Source organism: Petaurus breviceps, unplaced genomic scaffold (assembly GCF_028583685.1).
Source record: "Petaurus breviceps papuanus isolate PSGF00001 unplaced genomic scaffold, PetGlider_PUasm1.0 38, whole genome shotgun sequence".
In the NCBI taxonomy this organism is placed as follows: domain Eukaryota; kingdom Metazoa; phylum Chordata; class Mammalia; order Diprotodontia; family Petauridae; genus Petaurus; species Petaurus breviceps.
Window position 1 is genome coordinate 95,376,404 of NW_027186304.1, and position 9,714 is coordinate 95,386,117.

Consider the following 9,714-nt stretch of genomic DNA (forward strand, 5'->3'; position numbering starts at 1 on the left):
ATTTAGGTAGTCACATGAATTCTACCTAAAGACTCTGCCCAAACTCTCTCCTACACTTAGTATCTTTGTTATTGTTGAATCATTTTAGTAATAACCAACCCTTTGTGATACAATTTGGGGTTTTCTTGGTAAAGATGCTGGAGTGGTTTGCTATTTCCTTCTCCAGCTCATTTTACATATGAGGAAACTGAGGCAAGCAGGGTTAACTGTTAAGCCCAGAATCACACAGCTAGTAAGTGTCTGAGGCCAGATTTGATCTCTAGATAATAAGTTTTCCTGCCTCCAGGCCCAGTGTTCTATATACTATACCACCATTCTGCCCTAATCCTAATCAGCCATTTGGGCTTTCCAGATGTTGCCTTTCATTCTCACAACATAATTGACTAACCCTCCTTTTCCAGTCATGCATGCCCTTGATAATGCTATTTCTCATGCTCAAGTCATTATTTGAAACATGTTGTAGTCTATTTATGCTGACTACAAATTTTTTGGTTACTTTTGGCCTTAATCTAATTCAGCAATTTTTTATGTACATTCTCACTGTAGTCATTTTTTTTTTTGCACCTAGGCACATTTGGAAGTCAAACTAGATACTGGGAATAAAAAACAGACATGAAATAGTTCCTGCCTTCAGAAAACATACAACTTACTAAGTTTAGTAAGACACATGCAAAGTGAGCAGAGTATTCTAGGAATACTGAGGAGGGGGAAACCACTAAGAGATGGAAGGGAGGTCAGGGGAGGCTTACATGAAGGATGAAGCATCTGATCTGGGCCTCGAAGATATGGTATTCCAAAGACAAAGATGTGGAGGTACTGCATTATAGGTATGGTTTCTGGGAAGGGAGGCAAGAGAACAAGCATTTTTTAAGCACCTACTATGGGACCACTTAATGTGCTAAGCACTTTTACAAATATTATCTCATTTGATTCTCACAACAACTCTGGGAAGTAGGTGCTATTATTATCCCCATTTTATATTTGAGAAAATGGAGGCAAACAGAGGTTAATTTGCTCAGGATCCTACAGTTAGGAAGTACCTGAGGCTGAATTTGAACTCAGATCTTCCTGACTCTAAACTCAATCTATTATTTACTGTACCACTTAGCTGCCTCGTACCACAATGGGCCTTTAATGAAGATGGTGTGCTGAATATTAATTATTTCTCATTTGAATTCTTTTTTTTTTTTGCTTTTTGGAGGGGGGAGGCAGGTCAATTTGAGTTAAGTGACTTGCCTGAGGTCACACGGCTAGTAAGTGTTAAGTGTCTGAGACCATATTTGAACTCGGGTCCTCCTGACTCCAGGGCCGGTGCTCTATTTAGTGTGCCACCTCTCATTTGAATTCTTTTGAGAACAAGATATTCTATAAATGCAGCTATATTACATTATTCAGAAGTATTGAAGAGATTTTTTTTTCAATAGTGGATAGTTTGAAATAATTGAAAGTACTGTTTAATTTCCCAATGTAATCCTTCTCAATCTCTACCTCTTATTTCCTTTGGGGTCCAACTCTTTATACATCTGCAACACTGACCAAGAAACATGACAAGAAATACTGATGGACAAATTAGGATGCCTCTCCAGCTACCTGTCTGTTTGCACAATGTACACTTTTCATCCCCTTTGTTTTCCTAATATAGATGATTAGTTTGATTTCTTGCATTTGTGTCAGGGGTATCAGTTGCAATTGAAGTAATATGTCTATTAGGATGTCAGAATTGAGCCAAGAAAGGAGGCTACCCATTGCTGTTAGGTCAAATGGGTTGCTTATTGGGAAAAGACACACATGTATATGTGTATGTGTATATGTATGCACATACATACATGTGTATGTGCACATATACATGAGTGTGTTATTTTTGTCGAGCAGTCACCACCAAGCCCTGGGACTTCTGAATATTGGGATACATAGTTATTATTGAATTTTTCATCAACTGAAAACTTCAAATGTGCTCTGACTTGGGAGACCAGAGGAGTCATAGCAGGTATGAGGAAGCTAGGTATCCCAGTGGGTTTAGCACTGAACCTGAAATCAGGAAGACCTGAGTTCAAATCTAGCTTCAGACACTTATTAGCTGTGTGACTGTGGACAAGTCACTTTAAATCTTGGATGCCCTGGTTTTGTCATCCGTAAAATGGAGATAATAATAGCACCTTCCTCCTACAGTTGGTGTGAGGATCAAATGCAATATAATTTGTAAAGTGCTTAGCACAGTACCTGGAACATAGCAGGTTCTATATAAATGCTAGTTATTATTATTATCTAATAAGAAGCATGAGTCACTGAAAATTTATCAGTTAGTCAGAATATCAGTTCACGGGCCCAGTAGGAATGAAGTGTTGTAGAACAGGTCAATGCTAAAGACTTACCAATTCCAATAATGGAATCAAATATGTCTGGTTTATGTAAACTTAGAAAACTATGGGAGACACAAAGCATATCACAATTCAAAGCTGAAAAAAAGTTTGCTGCAATTGATAAAGCTGCCACAGTGAGTTTCTATGGACCAATGCAGCATTATTATGGATTTGAAACCTTGTAGTACTCTGGACTCAGTGCAATCATATTACTTTATTTTTAACCCAGACCTGTGATTTTTTTTTGGTGTAGGAAATCTTGGTGTCTGAGGCTGAATTTGAACTCAGGAAGATGAGCCTTCCCCACTCGAGACTGGTTCTCTATCCAGTGTGGAAACTGCTTCTGTTGATACAGATCAACAATTTATCGTAACTTGTATTAGAGTTGACTGGGGCACTGAAAGAGTAAGTGACTTGCTTGTGGTTTTACAGCAGATGTGTGACAGAGGGCAGCTAGATGACATAATGGATAGAGCACCAGTCTGGAGTCAGGAAGACTCATCTTCCTGAGTTCAAATCCAGCCTCAGACACCTACTAGCTGTGTGACCTTGGGCAAGTCACTTAACCCTGTTTGCCTCAGTTTTCTCATTTCTGAAATGAGCTGAAGAAGACAATGACAAATCACTTCAGTATCTTTGCCAAGAGAACCCCAAATGGGGTCATGAAGAGTCAGACACAAATGAAGTGACTCAACAACAACATTAAATGTGCCAGAGACAGGAATGGAACTGAGAACTTTCTGAATCCATTCAGTTAGTCTTCAGTCAGAAAGCATTTATTAAGCACCTACTATGTGTCAGGCTCTGTACTAAGCCCTGGGGATACAAATAAAGGCAAAAAAACAGTCCCTGATCTCAAGAAACTCACAGTCTATAAAGGAGAAAACATTCAAATACCTATGTACAAACAATATATAATTGTTATAATTGTGAGCAATATTTAATGAGGTAATTTGGAGTAAATCTCAAGAGAAGGCCACAAGATTAACGACAACTGAGGCTTCTTGCAGAAGGTGGGATTTTAGGTAAAACTTGAAGGAATACAAGTAAATGAGGAAATAGAGCTTAGGAGGGAGAATATTCCAAGCATGCAGCATAGCTAAGGAAAATACCCAGAGTCAGGAGACAAATTACATTGTTGGAGAAATAGTGAAGGGGCCAATATCACTGGATTTTGGGATCCAGTGGTTTTTCAGGATTTTCAGGGGAGGAGGGAAAGAACAAACAAGAAGACTGGAAAGGGAGGAAGGGGCCAGGTTAGGAAGGGCTTTTCAAACTAAATAGAGGATGTAATATTTGATCCTGGACTTCTGGCCACAACACCATGTTGCCTCTCTTCAATTAGTACACCACCTGCAAATAGAAGCATCAGAACAGTGTGAATTAGTATTATCAATCACAAAACCTTTTATTTAATACCAGTGAGCAGTTTGTGGAGGCTAGCATGTTAACATTTAGCAGACAGCGAAACAAAGTTATCTCGATAGTTGTACTTGTCATGGATTCTTGTATGATTCTGATTACCTGTGTGAGAAGCAGCTTATCTAACATGAGTCTTCAAGGCTACATTTTGTTCTACTGAATCAAATGTTTCTTTAAAATCAATAAACAATAAAGATCATGGGATCTTGTGTCCACTGAACCTCTCATGTGTGTTACCATAAAACGATGTTCAGCTTCAGGAAACTAGTCCTCAGAAGCCTTCTTGTTTTTTTCTCACATTTTTATTGACGATATCCTTGATACCTAAAAGACTCTGCTCATAAAGATTTTATAGAGAAGAGAAAGTACGCATCCAGTCTGGCAGGTGCTACTGTCTTCTCACTTGCCTTTTTTTTTTTGTAGAAGCATCATCTGCTTACTTTCTTTTTGACATGTCTTGATAATTGATCCCTGAGTGCCTTTCAAATTGTGTTGCTGTTAGCATGCATTTATTCTGTGTGAATCTTGGTCAGGTCTAACTTCTCTTCCAGATTTCGTCTTCTCAAGTGCTATTGTCAGTCTTCCCTAGGTATAGAGGTAATGAATGAACACCAAATATAATGATCCTACTATTGTCATGGATGAAAATAAGTCACTACAAAAAGGTTAGCTGATCTGTTTTACTTCATATTTCTTTGTTTTCCTTCTGGTTTTACCCGTATGTACTCTCAAGATAATCTTTCTTAGGTGGATCTCATGTCCATTTTTAAAGTACAAAAAGAAGCCTTAAAGGACAAGACTCAAAGACTAGGGAGGTTTGTGCTGATCATATAAATACTGAAGGCAGAAATTTTGGACAAAGAATGTAATATCCTAAAACAACTCTAGCTAAGGGCTTTTGTAACTGTACCTCTCCCCCTCCTATTAATTTTATGACACCAAAAGACTCTCAGGGTTGAGAAAACTGGGGTGTTAGATATGTGAATTTCTCTCCATGAATGTGTCCTGGACATACATGTTTCTGATATGTGGGTACATCTATATATGTCTCTAGGCCCATGTACTCCCTAGATATATGTCATTTCAGGTATGTGCTTTAAGTTTGTCTACTCTTCCCATTGATAGCATGTGTATTTATGGGAGAGTATACTCCAGGTTTATTAGGAGGAAGTTCCATTCCTGCTCTTGTGCTATTTTTTAAAATGTCATTACTTTCAACTAATTATATCCTATAGCTGACAAGTAAAGGTAAACACATTGGTAGGGACTCATGTATTATGGTTTGAGTGTATACAGATCCACAGAGTACATTGCTATGAGGAATCACATGTGAGTTATGAGTTGTCCCCAGGTGCTATAAGTAGCAATTGTTGTTAGCTAAGGATCACCTCAAATGGATAGTAGTTTAAGGAGAATACTGAGGATGAATATGTACTAAGGAAGAAGCATTTTCTCTTGAATATCTCATTCACTTTGTATTACAAAGAGCTTTTGGCAACAGGTGAGGGCACTTTGGTCCAAAACCTTTTGGTAGAATCAAATAATTAAAGAGTTAGATGTGACTTTAGATAAAATTTAAACCACTAACTTGGCCAGTACATGACTCTATTATATTTTTGTAAATGGTCATTGCTTTGAGCATCATTAGTGACAAGAAACTCACTTCTGAATGAGGGGTCTTCCATTTTTGTATAGCCCCAATCATTAGGAAACTTTCCCTTATGTTGAGTTGAAATCTACATATGTATGAATTCCATTTATTGATACTAGATTCTATCCTCTTCATACAGATTTATATTTTGTAGAGAGAAATAGGAATTTTCCTTCATCTCTAAGAGCTATTTCTCAGAAGTCATGGTTAGGGGGGTAACCTGTGGATAAGCCTGGCCTGTTCCAATTCAATTCAATTCAATAAATATTGATTATTTTGGCTTCACAAGCTTAGTTTTCTGCAACCCCCAGGGCAAAACGGGGAAGCAGAAATCATCCCCAAATAAATGTGTGTCCAACGTAGCTTCTACTGTTTTGTGTACATTTCATTTTATATCAAGTGCCTATTCTTGGCATTAGCCAGATCATGACTTGGGACCTATATGTAGTATGGGGCTTATATTGTAAGAGGCAAGTAGGCCCTCTGTGAAAGAGCAGAAGACATTAAAGATAAAGCAAAATAAGACCTATACAGAAATGACAAGGGATTTAAGGCCATTTCGATGATTTAGATCAGAAGGCCTTGAGTGGTGACTTAATAATTGTTTTTAAGCACAAGAAAGAGGATGCTGACCAGCTGTTCTCCATCTTCACTAAGGCCCAAACAATAGGAAATAAGCTTAAATTGCAGCAAATGAGACATGAGAAGCAGTTTACTGACATGAAGTCTGTTAAACATTAGAAGAGGAACCAAGAGAAAATGTACAATTTCCTAGCTTAGGGATCTTTAAGAGAAAGAAAGCAGTAGTCTGTCTTGGCTGACTTTAATATGATGCCAGATATTTGGACGATAGGACTTGGTTAAGTTCCTTTGTGCTCTAGGCAGTAGGGTGAATTTGTCCAATAAGAACACCTGGAAGTGTAACATGTGTATTGATAAAAAAGGGCACTTTGCATCATCTCTTTGCTTAACTTTTTATCTTTCCCTCATGTCTAATAATGGATACATTGGAAATATCTTTCACATAAAATATGCTGAGTATCTAAAATAAGTCACATGCAGTGGCATTATTATTAATTGTGTCTTAGTTCTATCAGAAAAAGAAATTCATAAACCAAAAATCATCTTTCCAGCTTTGCTGGTTATCTCTGCTTGATTAAAGGGAATGATACTCCATTTGTAAATGCATTTGGCAAACTTACCCTGCTATTGTTTCCATTATTTTGCAAATTACAGACATTGAGATGAAGGCTCTATAATTTCCTAGCTTTGCCTTTATTCCTGCTTGGAATACTGGTATTGCCCTGGCATGCATCCACTCTGCTGTTATTTCATTTGAATACAGCAAATTCTTTATTATGATTAACAAAGACTTCTGCTCCAATCCTCTTTGAATATCAGTCTGCTCATGGAGATTAGTTGATTTTGAGCCTTGCCGACTCCCAGAATCTCTCTGCTTCACTGATCTCAAAGACATTAGACAGCAGACAACCAAGTATTGCTAAATGACATGTTTTTTTGTGTTTTCTTCTTTGAAATTTTTTAATGCATTAGGAATTTTACCATTGCTTGCAACTTTATTTCCTTTTCCCTATTCCTACTACCTAATTTTAAGTGCCTCTCTCACTCATTGCACAATTTACAAAGGCTGATAAAAACACATGGGACATAGGATATAACAGCTCTTGTTATAGACATTTAAAATTTTCTCTTTCTTTTAGCTTTGCCATTTTCATTTTTCTTCATTCAATTTATGTCTTTCCTGTGTTTGTTAAGTACATAGATTCATGAGGTATTGTGGTTTAGTGGATAAAGTGTTGGTCTTTTAGTCTAGTAGTGCTGAATTCACATGTGAATATCATGGCCCTGTGAGCCTGGACATGTCACTTATCTCCTCAGTACCCCAGATGCCTTTGTAATACTCTAAGTGACAAAAGAACAGGAGACCTGCATTGGAAGAGGGAGTTTACCAACAGTGACTTCCCTCATAGGGTGAAATCATAGGTCTGGAAAAAATATCAAGTCATCTGACTCTTTGTTCTACACAAAGCACCTCAAATATACAGTTGTCTGTCCTCTTGCGGCTTGTGTCTATGACCCACTTGTTTACCATTGTTCTAAAAACAGCCTCGTTTTCTTCATGCCTTATTTGGGCTTCTGCACAATAAAATTTATATAGTGGCTTACAAGCCCAAGTGGTGCTAATTTAATTTTCTCCCCCTGGCATAAATCATATTTAAAACAAACTGCGTTGAACGAAGTCTACCAGGTTCTAAAAGGCATGATTACATAGTACATGGACAAAGACAGTCACTTGCCTAGAGACCTGGGCAAATATTTCTCTGCTCTACTCTTTAACTCATCATTTTTAGTCCTACTCCAAGAGACAGAATCATGTTGCATCTGCCAGTTTCTCCTAATTTTCCTAACAAGTTGTTGGAGAAAATGAAATGGAAGTGGGGGGGGGGATGGGGTGGGAGCAGGGGAAGGAAAGACTGATTGAGAGTTGGGGGAGAGGCAGGTAGAGGAAAGTCAGTCTTCATTCTGTAACCCCATCCTCTATTGACTTGCATGGCTGAGGAGTAGTTAAAGCTCAGTATCCATGGCTCTTCTATCAGGCAGACAAACTTTGCTTCTGTGATTCTCCTTCCTCTCTTTTCAAACCTCTTTCCTCTTAACTTCGCTCCTCTCCCCACCCCAAAGATTCTGTGATTAGTCCTCTTATGCTTGCTTCCCTCTCCTTGCCACCCAGCTCCCTTAGATGTGGTCCTCTAAAAAGGGCTGCCTTCTGCACAGCCATGCTCTGTCCCTAAGAATTTTTGTACCCAGAGCAAGTACTATAAACTGCCCTCAAGACAAGTGGCACCAAAACAGATAACTTTTAGTTGAGGGATATGGGAAGCGGAGGAAGGGGAGAGGATTTCATTTCAGCTTGCCATCTGATAACTTCCCATTTTAACTAATTATTCTTGTTAACTAGATCCTGAGCTCTATAGTTTCAAGTCTGATGAAAGACTGTTAGCATCTCAGCACCCTCGAAATTGGCACCTGGATCAGAGTTCACTCATGTCTCTATCTTGTAATCTGCAACTCCTTCTCTCCCTTTCTCCACTCTTCCCTTTACCAAAATAAACTTGTCCAATATTCTGTTCTGTTCTTACTCAGCTGTTCCAATAAATGAATCCCCATAAGGTTCTGACAATTAAGTGAGCATAAGGCAGACAGCGGCAGAGTGGAAAAACTCCTAGGCTGAGAATAATGAGACTTGAATTCTAATTCTGGCTCTGCTATTGAGTACTTATGGGACTTTGGCTATCTCACTCTTGGATTTGGCTCTTTTATATTTAAACTACTTTTTAAATATGGAGCTCCTGAGATTTATATACATTTCAAAATCCAAAAAGAAGAGTACTTAGTGATAGAATTCCAGTTGATATCACAGGATGGTGGGGGAAATTTTTTACTGTATTGAGTCCATAAGATCATACTGTTCATACTTATTGTATACCAAAAAATTATAGTTATTTTAACTCAATAAACCTGAGACCCTGGGAAAACTGTGGTATTTGCCCACAAATCCCAAAGATGATGCTTTTTTTGTGATTCTTAGGATGGCAGCATTGATGCCAAATTGTAACAAAACTTGACCTCATCAGTTATCATTGTCCTAAAAACAAGATCCTCACAGATGAAACAGAAACTTTCCACTGTCTCCACTTGCCTATTTGCCCTTTTTTCTTGCTGCACTGCTCTAATGGGCAGTGAGGGTGTCTTTATATCTCAATCATTTGTGTTGACTTGGAGTTATGTGTGTTTGCCTTGTCTTCTTCTTGTTATTGTTGAGTTGTTTCAGTAGTCTCTGACTTTCCATGATCCCATTTTGGATTTTCTTGGCAGATTCTAGAGTGGTTTGTCATTTACTTCTTCAGCTCATTTTACAGATGAGGAAACTAAGGTAAATAGGGTTGAGTGACTTGTCCAGGGTCACACAGTTAGTAAGTGATTGAAGCCAAATTTGAACTCAAGAAGATGAATCTTTATGACTTCAGGTCCACTCTCTATCCACTGCACCACCTAGCTGCCACCTTGCCTTATCTAATTGGTCAGAATTTTAACTTCTCAAGATCATGGACTAAGTCTTTTACTACATTTATGTTACCCATGATCTACAGGGTCCTTTTTACAAAGGGCTCCAGTTGTGGGTCAGAGTGAACCTATGTTCATTCCTGTGGAAGCCTGATCCTTAATGAAAGAGAGTGAGAGAGGAGAGAGAGAGAGAGA

General features: G+C 38.3%; 1 long non-coding RNA gene across 1 annotated transcript in view; it reads right to left on the bottom strand.

Annotated features, from left to right (window-relative positions):
* Positions 1–3,277: 3,277 nt before the first annotated feature.
* The window catches only part of LOC138170194 (uncharacterized), a 15,574-nt gene continuing 9,137 nt past the window's right edge, over positions 3,278–9,714 (bottom strand). The window contains exon 3 of the long non-coding RNA XR_011170561.1: positions 3,278–3,713. This is a non-coding gene — a long non-coding RNA (uncharacterized lncRNA). The remainder of the gene's footprint in view (positions 3,714–9,714) is intronic.